The 17,399-nt window shown below is 41.8% G+C and overlaps 1 long non-coding RNA gene across 1 annotated transcript in view; it reads right to left on the reverse strand.

The window, feature by feature from the left end:
• LOC124788075 overlaps positions 1-17,399 on the reverse strand; it is a 997,098-nt gene that overhangs the window by 550,735 nt on the left and 428,964 nt on the right. Inside the window, exon 2 of the long non-coding RNA XR_007016057.1 lies at positions 2,666-2,850. This is a non-coding gene — a long non-coding RNA (uncharacterized LOC124788075). The remainder of the gene's footprint in view (positions 1-2,665; positions 2,851-17,399) is intronic.

The following is a 17,399-nucleotide window of genomic DNA, read 5'->3' on the forward strand; positions in this document are numbered from 1 at the left end:
AATTACAGGCACTCGCAGCAACCGGTCTTCCAGCGCTCCATGCGCGAATGGGGCGGGTCGGGGCGGGGGGGGGGGGGGGGGGACTTAATACGTGCAATAATGGAAAGTACTCACTGCTGTACGACTCACACTGATTTCCGGAGTACAAATGTAGATGTAAAAGTACAGGATATATTCTTACTCAAAAATATTCCCTTGGAGTCTGAACGATCAGTCATAGAAGATCCAGAACCTGACCACGATCCTGTTATCTTTGCACTGGGGGACAAAACCTCTCATCTGCAAGCAGCTACAAAAATGAAAACCTTCCGCACGAAATGGAAGCGATTCAACATATCTTTTTCAAACAAGACAGCGCCAGCCGCTGAAGTAGCAAACTAAGGCAAATATTGACCGACCTCTAAATTTTTTGACTTCCGCTGCCAGTGTTAGTCTCATCAAAATCCTTGTAAGTGTACTATCCCGTAATCTTGTAGTAAACTGATGAAATTCTGAAATATTGGGCGTTTTGGCCCTGTTGCAGTGCCTACTTCAAAGTCTAATTAGTCTATGCCCTGAGGAAAGCCGCTGCCACACGACCGAATCGTCGGCTATTTTAGTTATTTCAAAAGATGACGTGCCAATACATCCGGCAAGGTTTGAAGATCGACCAAGTTGTACAAAGCCTCACAGATATCATCAAAGAGAGTAGTATGATAACAATCTCAACGATCGTCCTCTCCTAAGACAATCTTCCGCCAGAATTTTAAAGTCTTGCTGGAAATGTCCGTTGCTCGAGAGCATGTACGGAAAGAGAAACGTTCCTTACGCGCATGCGCTCCACGCAAATCGAATTCCTAATGGCAAACATCGGGCGTATTATTGTTACTAGTAGTAGTGTAGGACCGCGGCTGGAAAAAATATGAAAACACCAAAAAACATAACACACTACCATCTCCAATACGGTGTAGGAAAACCGTTGGCATTCAAATCAGCTTCTAGCCATCTTGGAATGGATAAATACAGATCCTATATGGTATTCAAGGAAATCTCATACAACTTCCTGCGAAATACTGGCAAGCTCAACTAACGATGACGGAGGTGGATAGCGATCACGTACCCTTCTCTCCAAGTTAGACCACAAAGGCTCAATAACATTGAGATCCGGTGACTGGTGGGCAGGAGAGATACAATAATTCATTCTCGTGTTCACAAAACCAGTCCTGGATGACGTAAGTTGCGCGAACAGGGGCCCTGTTAGTCTTTCGAACACGGTATCACCACTGGGGAACAAACATTTCACCACGGGACGGATCTGATCTGCCAAAATAGTCACACACTCCTTGGCAGTAATGCGACCTCATAGACTGGCCAAGGACCTACAGAATACCATGATACGGCTGTCCAAATCGTCACCGAAACCCCGCCATTTTTCAATTTTGGAGCGTAAGCTCGATCATCAGTTGACAATCCTACAAATGCGCAGTCTTCCGCCGGAGGTGTCAGTTTCAAGACTCGTCAGACCAAATGGCATTCTTCTATTGCTCCACAGTCCTTGTTTAAGGCTTCAGTACGATGTTTCCTTATTTCGATCATTGGCATCACTGATGAGTGGTCTGTCATTCCAGCCAGACCTGCAACAGTCTCTTACGAAGCACCCTTAGTGTTGTTTTCGTGCTGACAGGGTTCGCGAGTGCGACTTCAGTTCTGCGATGACTTTTTCATGTGCCATTCTCTTATTTTCGTCACCATCCTCTTCAAACGACCATCTGTCACGACCACTCAACACACACATTTGTCCGCTTTGCAACTTATCGGATGACGTTTTACCGCTTTCCCTGTAAGCGGTATGAACCTTCGATAGGTGCCTCTTGAAACACCAAACACTCCGCCTCCCTTGGTTACGGAAGCACCCACCATACGAGCAGCAAAACGTTGTCCACATTCGAATTCACTTCGCTATGACATAATGCACTCACAACTACTGTTTTGACCCGACCGACACATGCAACGTAAAGACGACATCGCACAGGTACCTTTCGTGGCCGTGCGGGATTAGCCGAGCGGTCTGAGCCGCTGCAGTCATGGGCTGTGCGGCTGGTCCCGGCGGAGGTTCGAGTCCAACAATGAATGGACAAACCAAGCAGATACATTAGAAATGAACTCCAACACCACACTTATCGGTAATGGGAGAAATCTCTCATTGAAACCGAACAAACCCTGGCTTGCTAGTGACGGACTGACAGATAGCGAGCATAGGATGTGCAGCGCAGCTTCCGAGGAGCTACAACCCCCCTCCCCCCTTGATAATACCCATCGGGAATGGGCCGAAACGTTGGGTTTCTCCAAGAAATTCATTCTACTACGGTATAACAGCTCGGAATATTTTAATAAGATTAAATTGTAATAATTATTACAAACAGCGGGAACACAGAAATTAAAGGCAAATTCATCATTTCTCGAGAGCACAGACTTGGAATAAACAATAATGGACGCCAGTAGTAATACAGAAGGTACTCGCGTAAAAAGTCAGCTCTCTCGCCTGCGGTGGGGGCAAAAAGGAAAATCCCGAAGTTTGGAACTGTTGCTGTGACAAGGCGCGGGGAAATACTGCAAGTGGAACGGTGCACGCGCCTGCTGAAGAGCACTCAAGTGAACAATTTGGATGTACTGTGGGCTACGGTACCTTTTTGGCGAGCGCGGGTGTCCTTCCGTGGAGCGTCCAGAAGCGCCGCGGGCGACCGCCGGCCGCTGCTGAAGCCGCGGAGCAGACGAGCCGCCACAGCACAACTCGCGACACGCCCCCTCTGCGCGCACGCGCACTAGCGCTGCCAACCTGCCGCGCCGTCCACGCCTACGCCGGTCTGCCACCTGCCGACAACATCCACAATGCATGCTGTTGCACCATCGTCCAACACATACACACACACACACACACACACACACACACACACACACACAAAATCATACAGGGTGTCCCATTTTAACTATCTGTACAGAAGCAAAAAAAAAAAAAAAAAAAAAAAAAAAATTATCAAGGAAATTTTGTTTAACTACGAAAGAGACATTAACCATCAAGACTGCTTATTTCTTAACTTTCTTCGTTATGCATTAATAAACAACAGAGCGCATTTTTTACGTAGCACCCTATATTTATTTTATTTGGTAATCCAGCAATGGTAATGCAGTTCATCTGCTAAAGACCACTTCAAAAAAGTATCACCGAGTGCCACTAAAGTACACTTGAGGTTATTAAAAACGAATCACTGACTCTGCTGCGCCGCTACTCAGTACAGGTATACGATAAAACGTACCTAATCCACTTGCTACAGTTGATATTAAACAAATGGAAACACAAAGAAAAGGAGCACCGGTATTCAGTCAACAGTATTCAGTCAAAGATTTGTGTGCGTTTCGAAGTACACCAATTCACATATTTATCTAGTATTGTGTGTACATCTTTTAGATTACAGCATATCATCTGAAACCATAATAACTTATTGACACTATTCACCTGCCGGCCGGTGTGGCCGAGCGGTTATAGGCACTTCAGTCCGGAACCGCGAGACCGCTACGGTCGCAGGTTCGAATCCTACCTGGGGCATGGATGTGTGTGATGTCCTTAGGTTAGTTAGGTTTAAGTAGTTGTGACTTCTAGGGGACTGATGACCTCAGATGTTAAGTCCCATAGTGCTCAGAGCCATTTGAACTATTCGTCTAACATTGATTTCTCACTCGTAATAAAAGGTTTATGGGTTGCTACGGAAGGGGGAAGATCTCACGCAATTTTAATGTTTCTCGTGGCTGTTTTGGGTGAAAATAACTGCTTTTAGAATTCCGTACCTCAATCGGTAAAAAAGGAACTTTGTTGTCCATCTGTCTGTCCGTCCGACTGTTAAAATCCCTTTTCCTCAGGAACTGGTACCCTTATCGAGTTGAAATTTACGTCACATACTAAGGTCTACAGCTCTTTGGCAATTTACAAAAAGTAAGCTTCTAAGTCAATGCAGTCAAAAGATACGGTCAGTTGTGTCACATATTTATATACTAGCAAACTCACTTATAAAAACCTATAGGTTACTTCCTATTCACCTAGAATAACGATATTTGGCTGGAAGTAAGCTTTCAGAGTACAAGTAAACAAAAAAAAATCAGAAAATTGTTAGTTTATAATTATACTCCTTATCCGACTGTCTGTCCGTATGTTAAGACCCATTCTTATCATTAACCACAAAACCAAACACGAAATTACACAAAAAATCAAAACTTAAAACTTACAATTAAAACAGTCTCGAAATTCCTTGGATAAATATCTTGCCAGTGTCGAAATCCGTAACAGGTAAAAATCATCGAGATTCTCGATTCCCAGGGTGAATGAACTATCTGCATGCACAATTCAGTTTGTACGGCACTCGCACGAGCTAAAGTCCTTGTCGCACTTGGCCAGTTTTTTAAAAAAGGATTTCATGTTACGAGATTGCAGAACAATGTGTATAGGCTTAAAAACAAACTAAAATTTCGTATCATTTTTGCTTTCTGTTAATAATTTGTAGCCCTGAATTAATGCTTTTTAGCGAAATAGATCAGTGGGCTATCATTTTCTTTGACAGGCAATGTGAAACGAATTCGAACGAAAGAGCAATTGTTTTCACTGTATAGTGTCAATAAAGAGTCATTTCCCGCAAACTGTCAAAATTCGTTGCTGCAGCGGAATGCTGCCATTGCGAATGGTTTCCTAGGAACGCATGGCAAGTCGCGCCATAAGCACGAAACAGAAATTTGATTTACATTCTCTGGCCCTAGTATTAGTAGTAATGGTAGTAGTACCAGAAGAAGAATAAGTAGAAGGAAGAGGAGGACGAAAATATAATGTAGAGGAAGTGCACTGAATGTAATTCTTCGATGGAAATCATGTGTCTTTGGATAGCTATATGTCGGTAGCACTACCCGCTCTCAGTGAGAGGTTTATTAAGTTATCGTTATAAACTTTACAGTATGACACTCTGAATACATCCTCAGAGTAAAACTGCAAACATTGCTAAAAAAGATTACCGCGAAACGTTCGGTATTTGAGCAATACTTGTTTGTATCCAATTGCAACAAAGTATACTCGTATCTTAATTACACCGTTACCAATGGAGTGCTAAGGCACAAAACTATAACGAATATGATCAACATACAAGTGAATAGCGATTTATTATTATTATTGAGTCATCAGTCTTCTAACTAGTTTGATGCGACCCGCCACGAACTTCTCTTCAGAGCCGTCCTCTCCGTCTTAGAATAGCAACCTACGCCCTCAATTATTTGTTGGATGTACTCCAATCTCTGTCTTCCCCTACAGTTTTTACCCTCTGACGTTCCCTCTAGCACCAAATTAGTGGTGATGTCCCACCACGTGTCAGTGTTTTTCAGTTGTTCCTTTCTACGCCGACTCTGTTACCTTATCAGTCCACCTAATTTTCAACATTCTTCTATAACAACGCATCTCATATGCTTCGCTTCTCTTCTGCTCCAGTTTTCCCACAGTCCATGTTTCACAACCATACAACGCTGTGCTCCAAACGAGCACTCTCAGAAATTTCTTCCTCAGATTAGGGCCTACGTTAGGTTCGAATCCTCCCTCGGGCATGGATATGTGTGATGTCCTTAGGTTAGTTAGGTTTAAGTAGTTCTAAGTTCTAGGGGACCAATGACCTCAGAAGTTAAGTCCCATAGTGCTCAGAGCCATTTTTTCAACTCTGCTATTCCAGTGTTCGTATCCACTTTGCTTCGCCTATCACGTGCTTCCAGTGTAGCAGAATTCCTTAATTTCGTCTGCTTTGTGGTCACCAGTTTTGATTGGAGTTTATTGTTAGTCGCATTTCTGCTACTCCCTACTGCTTTCGTCTTTCTTCAGTTTACTCTTAATCCATATTTTGTAAGACTGTTGATTCCATCCAACAGGTCCTGTAATTCTTCTTCATTTTCACGGCGAATAGCAACGTTTTAAGCGAATTTTATCTTTGATAAAGCAGACACAAAGCAACTCAATTTTATGCTCTGCTATGAAGCATAACCTACGAATCGTACGCAGAACAGTAGGCCCTGGGGGCGGTAAGTTCCCTGTCTGCGATGGCTGCACAATTTCTCGTCTCTCTACAGAACGGAGTTCGCTCACCACACCCTGGCCTTCGCCGCACGCCGACGTCGCGAGATAATAGCCAGCAGCAGTGGCTTTACTACTTCCTGCGACGACACCTGTTGTTGGCAACAGGTCTGTGAAACTCTTTACATCTAGCAGAACAAAAAGGTACATGTCTCGCCATTCAGAAAACAGACTAAGTTCTGTTTGGCCATGTTCGTGGACATTATTGCATTTCCATATAATTATAAAAATGGCCAGGTGCGAGTAGATATCGTGCACTGAAGGTTCTATACAAACTTAATTATGTATACAGACAGTTCACCCATCCCGGTTATGCATACAGATAGTTCATCCATTCCGGGAATCGAAGATCTCGACAATTTTTGCCTGCTGTCGACATTGATACCGGTAAGGTATCGGTCCCAGGGATTCCAAGACTTTTGAGAATCTTTCAATTTCAATTTTGAAGTCGGAAAACAAACGGCAACATAAATATTCATTTCGTCTAATTTTTTTCCTTTACTTGTACTATAAAACCATTCTTACTGCCAAATTCCATGGTTCTACATGTCCTCTGATTGCATTCACTTACGAGCTTAACTTTTTTACACCGCCAAAGGATTGTAGACATTAGTACGGGAAAAATTTCAACTTGATACGTCTACTAATTCCTGAGAGAAGAGGTCTTTAACAGTCGGACAGACAAACAGACAGATGGATAGCAAAATGATCCTATAAGGGTTCCGTTTTTACTGACTGAGATACAGAACACTAATTAAATAAGCACTCATCCGCTTCGTTTTATCTCCCAAATAATTGATTTATTAATGCGACGCTCTTCGTGTCACATTTATATCTACGTACTTCTCAATTTTTTATACGATCAACTAAAATTATCGAATGTTCATTAGCGCACTCATCTTGTTCCGTTGTCTTGAGCCTAATACACACATACACAAGCGCACACTCGCGCCATTCTAGTAATGTATTGTTTTAAGTAATAAATACGCTACGACGATAGCAGAAATATTTAAATATTACGGCATTTCTTATTTACAATCAACATTTCTGGATATCCTAATCTTTAGAATTTTTCTCTTCTTCTAAGCAGCTATTACGGAGTTTCTTTCCCAATTGTTTCGAGCTTTATCTGATGACCGAACGATCTTGCCGCTATATCATTAATTATCTCACTGTTAAAGTCGAGCCTGGTTCTTTTGCTGATGTTGTCTTTTTGAGTTTAACTGCGGTCTTGACTTATTATTTTAAGATTTTCTTTTACTATCCAAGTCATCATTTGTTTCACATAAGGAAGATTAGAACTGAGATTCAGAAGTGTTACGTTACACACTGGCAAGCTCTACGTGACTAAAAGAATAATTTCTGCAGAATTTCAATTTTATTAGAACACGTAAAGTCAGTCGATATTTATGAAGACGGGATGACTGTCCATAAGGGTGTATTTGTTTGCTGCCACATAGCAGGACTGCTGATGCTCTTTGCCAGCATACAGTTATGTAACATGGAATTATTGAGTTCAAAAACAGTTTAGAAAAATTAACTTAGCTCCTCTTTTTATAATAAAGCGTTTTCATTGAAAGATTTCTACTGATAAGAAATTTTTGAAGTATTGCCTCCAGTACAAATATCGCGATATGTAATCATCTTTGTCTTTGCTGCCAAATTTTTAATCAGTAATGAGTTTGGCATGCTGGTTCTAAAGACCTACTGCTATTTGGATGTCGGCTATTGGAACAAGCACAACAGCTTTCGATATTAGAAACTCCACAAACAGGTGAATACCACGAAAAGGCGCAACAAATACATGGAAGAGGTTGCCTACACTCAGCTTGTTTTTACTATCACGTAACAGGTGAGAGAGTTTCAAGGATATGGTTATCGCGTTGGCAGTGAGATCTTTTTGCTAAATTGCATTTGCTAACTTTCTGCTCTGTGTACCAAAATATTTTGTGGACTCACACCTACATAGGGCGAAATGATCACCATGACAGCCTACGAGAAATCAGAGCTTTCACAGAAAGATTTAGGAGTTTATTTTTTCCATATGATAGTCGAGAGTGCAAAACACTAAGGAAATATGTGAAGTTCCAACATACTGATGGAGGAGAGGACCAGCAACTTGGGTTTTAAACTTTTTTTTCTTCCAATATCCCCCGTCATTTCTTTGCTGTGAGCAGTTTCGGACCACCACGTCCATTTTCACAGCACGGCCGCAGACGTAAGTGAGTGTAATCATGCAGTTCCCACCAATGCACATGTAACTAAATATTCATTATTCCTCAACAGTAATCATTACATAAACATAAAATGATAGACTTCGTTTGGGTATACAATGCGATTTCTAACCAGTCGAAGTGATCATGTAGTTCAGGGGCGTACAGAATTGCTAGTACCACGTACCCGTGACGACGTAAAAAAAAAGTGCCATGAGACCAAGTTATTATTTGCAATTGGAATCCCCTTCTCCAATGCCAGATGGACAGGACTCAAAAGAACTAAGCTTTATAAGGGCACGCTCTCTCCTTTCCGGGAGGAGAAAAAAAAATCACAAGAAGGAACGGAGAAGGGCTGGTCGCATGCGGCCCATAGTCTGTGCATATCTGATGTGGATGGTTCTTCTTTGGAGTGTGTATGTCATACAGGAACAAAAAGTTTCTTCTGTATGATTCGTCGACCCACAGCAATTTTTCCTCGATTTCCGCGGCAGACTAGGTCCATTTGGTCGCTGGCAATGGGAGTTGTTTTCATTAAGGTTTTTTCTTTCCAGAACCTGCTTTGTACATATTTAACCGGTGACCATCTCCTCTGAATATACGTAATACCTAGAACGGCAGTGTAGAAATGGTTCCTTGTGGAGACAGTAGCGCAGCGTAGCGGGACAGATTTAGCCTGCTGACGCTGCGGCGTCTCAGCCCAAGACGATGCCAGCTAGGAGTTTCAGCGGCAGACGAAAAGAAAAAGCGCGGTACAGGAAGAGGGACGAGTATAATCTCATTGCCCAGCATGCAAATTACATGCGAGAACGCAGCAGGCGGCGCGGCGTGCGGAAGACAAAAGCCATCCGAGCAGAACTCGGCTCACAGAGGCTGCTGCGGCTGCCGCCGTCCGACGTAAAAGTCTCCTGTCTCGGCCGTGACTCACACTGTGTCCCACAAGACAGGAGCGGGCGGCAGCTGGGACTTGTCAGGCGACATCCCGCTGAGAAAGAGAATGACTGACTGCCAGGAAACTTCTGAGAGAAATGCAGTTAATTGGAAGTCAACGAGCAGTTGTTAACACGCCATTCTCTTACAGAGGAATTAGTGAGTTCGAAAATAAGTGACAGGCATATGGTTTTTGGCTCCACGGTCAGTGACTACCACCCTAAGACGAATGTAAAAAGAATCTTTCACCGGAGTGTGTGCTGCCTTGAAACTTCACGGAAGGTTGAAATTGAATGCTAAATAAGGATATGAATGCGAACAGCGGATTCGGTAAGAGCATAGTCCCAGATACGCAAGATTCCGGTTTTCGGAAAACACTTTCAATCGGGCAGGAAGTTTCATAACATGAGCGAATGATCTTCTGTTTCTCTTCACGTGTCAGGCTCAGATTGCTGTCGACTGTTACAGTTTCAACACCTTATTCTTGATCTTCCCACGTATCTTCAATAATTGTAAAGCACGATTTACATCGGGATTCTTATCAGTTATCATCACCACTTGCAGAACATCTTCTGCATGTTTCATGTTGTCCTACACATACATTTTCTAATGTTATCGCCAGTTCACCGATCCAATATTTGGCTTTATGACGTCTTTACAGAGTTTATTTTACATTGACTATACCATATCTTTATGAATGGTTTCTGTCAAACACACGTGGGCATAGAAACTACTTGCTTCTGTGACGAGGTACCAAGCACAATGTAGCAAATAACACCCACAAAAATCACCAGGCAACTTCTGTGCCGAAGGACAAGACACTAGAGAAGGATGTTTACGACCAAGCGACTGTGGAAGCGTCGTCTTGATATCGCTGTTATTAAAAGTATTCCGAGTTATTTCCAGGAAAAAACAATTCTGGAAATGTTTTGGCGGGGAAAGGTTACTGACAAGCAGCTGTAAATGATGTATCAATGTGCTACATTTCTAATGCAGTGCAGTGGCTGTCTAGTGAGGAGGTGTCGCAGCACACAATCACTTAAACGTTTTTGTCCAAGTATTCATATTGGCGTTCCGTCATACAGGTTAAAAGAGAGAGCTGTTTTTTTTCTGCATGCACTACTATTACGCCTAGCATCACATGTACAATTGAATAAATACAGAAACGCTACATTTCATCAAAATCGGATCACGGAAAAAAGACGTAATTTAAAGTTCTACACTTACTATAAGAGTGTGCTCAAAAGTAATGCCTCCGAATATTTTATGTGAAAACTCTTAAGGGGACTTGGACGAGAAAGGGCGGCATTTTTACATCGCGCTCTCAGTGCAGATTACTTTTGATCTACAATGCGGAGGAAGTTGTTTTTTACCAACAATGAATGACATAAACTCAAGCTGTAAAAGGAAATTTATTGAAATATTTATTATACTTTAAGAATTACAGTATTTTCCCTAATAGATATTATAACACGTTTCCAGTCTGGTATCATTTTCTGGTCCATCATCGGTCTAATAGCATTCAAACTGTGGCAGGCTGCTGTCAACATTCATAGGAACACATTATGCCTCTCGTTTTGTAGTTTGGAGTGTATGTGAGGAAACAGAAAAATCTTTATTATACCACATTAATAATTTGTCTAAAAAATACCGCTAAAATTATACACAGAATGACATACATAGATCATTTCTGCGATGTATTAGGCATAATACAAAGATACTATCCCATTCTTCACTTGAGAGAAATGGATAAAACCATTGTGAAGTTACATGCACCTAATGTTCTGAAAATGTAGTTTCGAGAAAATGAGAAAAGAATGTTCACAGTGTTTTTGACTCGCCGTATGTCCCTTTCAGAACATTCCAGCAGCTTAATCTTGCTGGCCAGCTGCTTCTTTATTCTCTGTAGACTTCTTCAGGAGCCTTTTCCTTACTCTGGACTCTCTAGTGGTGGCTTCCACAGCCCTTTCAGCTTCAACTAGTCGCTGACAATCTATGGCAGCCAGAGCAGTTATATTATTTCCTGGCTGGATACCTAATTTGTCCATTACTTTTGTCCTGCTGATTACACCATCACTGAAACACATGAGAGCATCTATCACACCAATTTTGAGTACTATCTATCCAACAAACACTGTTTTTGGTACTCGTTGACACACGCAGCTGTTGAAACCTTCATTAGGGTTTTGTGTACGGCCATGTAGACAATTTGCTAAGTAATTTTGGATCTGCAAAGTCCTTGTATATTGGCTTTATTGTTTCCATGACTGTGGCAGGCAAAAAATTTTTATGGTGATATTCCTTGCCTGTCGCATGAGCGAGGCTGGTTTGCAAACATTTGTTCAAAGAGCGTTTAAGACCAAAATAACAACTGAAAAGTAGATAAAAAACACATTTTTTGAAACATGATAAAATTGTCTTTCAGAAGGTGACAAAAATGTTTTCGAAGATTTCAGTCATTTCACGTCCAGGTCCACTTCAATCTTTCTAAATTAAACGTTATTAACATTCTACATCTTTATTTTTCCATGTGCAAATATTTACAGCCTCTGCCGCTAGAGGGCTTCGAACTGAAGCGTGTAACACGGCGGTGTGCGAAGTAATTACGTCGGCGCTTCAGAAAAAAGCGCGCTGTAATCGAGTTTCGGAACACCCTTTCCTTCACGTGAAAATGTCAAACCACACATGAGTGCTGCGACATCTGCAATAATCCGACGCCTTTGGTTCACCGTCACCCATTTTCATCTGTTCCCAAAAACTTAAAGAACACCTTCGAGGACTTCATTTTGAAAGCTATGAAGAAGTGCGAGCAGGTGTGAGGTTGTGGCTCCGTCAACAAAGTCTGACAATCTACGATGACGGTATCAACAAACTGGTCTCTCGTTGAGAGAAATGTGTTCGTCGCCAGGGTGACCCTGTTGAGACATAAACATACATTAAAGATGGAGAATGTTAATGACGTTTGTTTTGTTTAAAAACCTTTAAGAAGTATCAAATAACAAATGCGAAGGCATTACTTCTGTCATCACCAGGCTGGTATGGAGACTAAACCCTAAGGAAGAACACAGGCGAATAAAGGATCCTTAAGAAGGTGAACTATGGACATGAACATCTTTTTTACGCCTTTGAACATAACATACGCTAAAAGATTATTGAATTTTTTGCGTAATACAGAAGTTGTATAATGGATAGCTACTTCAGATGCGTGCTCCTGCCCACGCCCCTATTTACGCACCGCTCTGGCGCACATCTGGAACTAGGCTTACCCGATCAGGCAGATATCTGAGTGCAGCTGACGTTATTGCAAGTACAACAGCTCGCTCACCATCATTCATCGTAACAAAACTACTGCCACACGAGCGCAGCCGCGAGAAACAGTCAGTTTATATAATAATGTATTAACTCTTTTCGAGCCTTTTTTATTATGTGACGATATGATGACTCATGAACCCCCATGAACCATGGACCTTGCCGTTGGTGGGGAGGCTTGCGTGCCTCAAGATACAGATAGCCGTACCGTAGATGCAACCACAACGGAGGGGTATCTGTTGAGAGGCCAGAAAAACGTGTGGTTCCTGAAGAGGGCCAGCAGCCTTTTCAGTAGTTGCAGGGGCAACAGTCTGGATGATTGACTGATCTGGCCTTGCAACACTAACCAAAACGGCCTTGCTGTGCTGGTACTGCGAACGGCTGAAAGCAAGGGGAAACTACAGCCGTAATTTTTCCCGAGGGCATGCAGCTTTACTGTATGGTTAAATGATGATGGCGTCCTCTTCGGTAAAATATTCCGGAGGTAAAATGGTCCCCCATTCGGATCTCCGGGCGGGGACTACTCAAGAGGACGTCGTTATCAGGAGAAAGAAAACTGGCGTTCTACGGATCGGAGCGTGGAATGTCAGATCCCTTAATCGGGCAGGTAGGTTAGAAAATTTAAAAAGGGAAATGGATAGGTTAAAGTTAGATATAGTGGGAATTAGTGAAGTTCGGTGGCAGGAGGAACAAGACTTTTGGTCAGGTGAATACAGGGTTATAAATACAAAATCAAATAGGGGTAATGCAGGAGTAGGTTTAACAATGAATAAAAAAATAGGTGTACGCGTAAGCTACTAAAAACAGCATAGTGAACGCATTATTGTGGCCAAGATAGACACGAAGCCCACGCCTACTACAGTAGAACAAGTTTATATGCCAACTAGCTCTGCAGATGACGAAGAAATTGATGAAATGTATGATACGATAAAAGAAATTATTCAGGTAGTGAAGGGAGACGAAAATTTAATAGTCATGGGTGACTGGAATTCGTCAGTAGGAAAAGGGAGAGAAGGAAACATAGTAGGTGAATATGGATTGGGGGTAAGAAATGAAAGAGGAAGCTGTCTGGTAGAATTTTGCGCAGAACATAACTTGGTTTAAGAATCATGAAAGAAGGTTGAATACATGGAACAACCCTGGAGACACTAAAAGGTATCAGATAGATTATATAATGGTAAGACAGAGATTTAGGAATCAGGTTTTAAATTGTAAGACATTTCCAGGGGCAGATGTGGACTCTGACCACAATCTATTGGTTATGAACTATAGATTAAAACTGAAGAAACTGCAAAAAGGTAAGAATTTAAGGAGATAGGACCTGGATAAACTGAAAGAACCAGAGATTGTACAGAGTTTCAGGGAGAGCATAAGGGAACAATTGACGTGAATGGGGGAAAGAAATACCATAGAAGAAGAATGGGTAGCTTTGAGGGATGAAATAGTGAAGGCAGCAGATGATCAAATAGGAAAAAAGACGAGGGCTAGTAGAAACCCTTGAGTAACAGAAGAAATATTGAATTTAATTGATGAAAGGAGAAAAATATAAAAATGCAGTAAATAAATCAGGCAAAAAGGAATACAAACGTCTCAAAAATGATATCGACAGGAAGCGCAAAATGGCTAAGCAGGGATGGCTAGAGGACAAATGTAAGGATGTAGAGGCCTATCTCACTAGGGGTAAGATAGATACTGCCTACTGGAAAATTAAAGAGACCTTTGGAGAAAGGAGAACCACTTGCATGAATATCAAGAGCTTTGATGGAAACCCAGTTCTAAGCAAAGAAGGGAAAGCAGAAAGGTGGAAGGAGTATATAGAGGGCCTATACAAGGGCGATGTACTTGAGGACAATGTTATGGAAATGGAAGAGGATGTAGATGAAGATGAAATGGGAGATATGATATTGCGTGAAGAGTTTGACAGAGCACTGAAAGACCTGAGTCGAAACAAGGCCCCCGGAGTAGAAAACATTCCATTAGAACTACTGACAACCCTGAGAGAGCCAGTCCTGACAAAACTCTACCATCTGGTGAGCAACATGTATGAGACAGGCGAAATACCCTCAGACTTCAAGAAGAATATAATAATCCCAATCCCAAAGAAAGCAGGTGTTGACAGATGTGAAAATGACCGAACTATCAGTTTAATGAGTCACAGCTGCAAAATACTAACGCGAATTCTTTACTGACGAATGGAAAAACTGGTAGAAGCCGACCTCGGGGAAGGTCAGTTTGGATTTCGCAGAAATGTTGGAACACGTGAGGCAAGGCTGACCCTACGACTTATCTTAGAAGCTAGATTAAAGAAAGGCAAACCTGCATTTCTGGCATTTGTAGACTTAGAGAAAGCTTTTGAGAATGTTGATTGGAATACTCTCTTTCAAATTCTGAAGGTGGCAGGGGTAAAATACAGAGAGCGAAAGGCTATTTACAATTTGTACAGAAAGCAGATGGCAGTTATAAGAGTCGAGGGACACGAAAGGGAAGCAGTGGTTGGGAAGGGAGTGAGACAGGGTTGTAGCCTCTCCCCGATGTTATTCAATCTGCATATTGAGCAAGCAGTAAAGGAAACAAAAGAAAAATTCGGAGTAGGAATTAAAATCCATGGAGAAGAAATAAAAACTTTGAGGTTCGCCGATGACATTGTAATTCTGTCAGAGACAGCAAAGGACTTGGAAGAGCAGTTAGACAGAATGTACAGTGTCTAGAAAGGAGGATATAAGATGAACATCAACAAAAGCAAAACGAGGATCATGGAATGTAATCGAATTAAGTCGGGTGATGCTGAGGGAATTCAATTAGGAAATGAGACACTTAAAGTAGTAAATGAGTTTTGTTATTTGGGGAGCAAAATAACTGATGATGGTCGAAGTAGAGAGAATATAAAATGTAGACTGGCAATGGCAAGGAAAGCGTTTCTGAAGAAGAGGAATTTGTTAACATCGAGTATAGATTTAAGTGTCAGGAAGGCGTTTCTAAAAGTATTTGTATGGAGTGTAGCCATGTATGGAAGTGAAACATGGACGATAAATAGTTTAGACAAGAAGAGAGTAGAAGCTTTCGAAATGTGGTGCTACAGAAGAATGCTGAAGATGGGTTGATCACATAACTAATGAGGAGGTATTGAACAGAACTGGGGAGAAGAGGGGTTTGTGGCACAACTTGACAAGAAGAAGGGATCGGTTGGTAGGACATGTTCTGAGGCATCAACGGATCACCAATTTAGTATTGGAGGGCAGCGTGGAGGGTAAAGATCGTAGAGGGAGATCAAGAGATGAATACACTAAGCAGATTCAGAAGGATGTAGGCTGCAGTAGGTACTGGGAGATGAAGAAGCTTGCCCAGGATAGAGTAGCATGGAGAGCTGCATCAAACCAGTCTCAGGACTGAAGACCACAACAACAACAACAAGGATGACTCATTGACATATTTAATAAGGTATCATGACGTTCAGAATGCTGAACTGGAATTGCTATTTATCCTGAAAAAAGTGTTTAGCGAAATAATCAGTCAAGCGCTCAAACTCGTGCGGTAATTTTTAAGTGAGCTTGGAGGTAATAACCTATTTTCTAACAGCTTAAAAGGTCACATACTTCAGTTTGGCAACACGAAAACTTTCAAAAACGATTAGTAGTGTCTATCAGGTCATTAACTCGTAACACTTCCTTGGGAGACGCCTCAAGATACATCTACATTTGTTGATGACTTTACATCCGAGACAAATACTCCTATGCTGAGTCATCCCTGTCAATAAATCCCCAACCAAATTAGGAATCTCGTTTAATATCGCACATCTCGTTTGACATCCCACATGGACGAGCTTTTGCTAACAACCATTACTCTGGTGCAGCGACAAATGTTCAGTCTACTGGATACGAAGTTTACTTGGGATATTTTTGACTCATCAGTATTCTGACTGGTTTGATGGAGCCCGCCACGAATTCCTCTCCTGTGCCAACCACTAAGTCCTCAATTATCTGCTAGATGTATTCCATTCTCTATCTTCCTCTGCAGTCTTTAAAACTCTATAGTTCCCTCTAGTACCTTGAAAGTCATTCCCTGATGTCGTAACAGATATTCTATCATCTTTGCCTCTCTCCTTGTCAGTGTTTTCCACATATTCCTTTCCACTCAGATGCTGCGCAGAACCTTTTCATTTCAGTCCACCCAATTTTCAACATTCGGCTGTAGCACCACATCTATAATGCTTCGGTTCTCTTCTGTTCCGGATTTCCCACAATCCATGTTTCACTACCATACGACGTTGTGCTTCAAACGTACATTCTCAGAAATTTCTTCCTCAGATTAAGGCGTATGTCTGATACTAGTAGACTTCTCTTGGCCAGGAATGCCCTTGTTGCCAGCGTTAGTTTGCTTTTGATGTCCTCCTTGCTCCGTCCGTCATGGGTTGCCTAGGTAGCAGAAAGCCTTAACTTCATCTACTTCGTGACCATCAACCCTCATCTTTCTCGCTGTTCTCGTTTATGCTACTTCTTATTACTTTAGTATTTCTTCGATTTACTCTCAATCCATATTCTGTAGTCATTAGATTGTTCATTACATTCAGCAGATCCTGTAATTCTTCTTCATTTTGGCTCAGGATAGTACTGTCATCAGCAAATCGCATCATTGATATCCTTTCAACTTGAATTCTAATTCCACTCCTGAACCTTCCTTTTACTTCCATCATTGCTTCTTCGATGTACAGAATGAACAGTAGGGGCGAAAGACTACATCCCTGTTTTACACCCTTTTTTAATCCGAGCAATTCGTTCTTGGTCGTCCACTCTTATTATTCTCTCTTGGCTCTTGTACATATT

The sequence above is a fragment of the Schistocerca piceifrons genome, chromosome 3 (genome assembly GCF_021461385.2).
Source record: "Schistocerca piceifrons isolate TAMUIC-IGC-003096 chromosome 3, iqSchPice1.1, whole genome shotgun sequence".
Lineage (NCBI taxonomy): Eukaryota > Metazoa > Arthropoda > Insecta > Orthoptera > Acrididae > Schistocerca > Schistocerca piceifrons.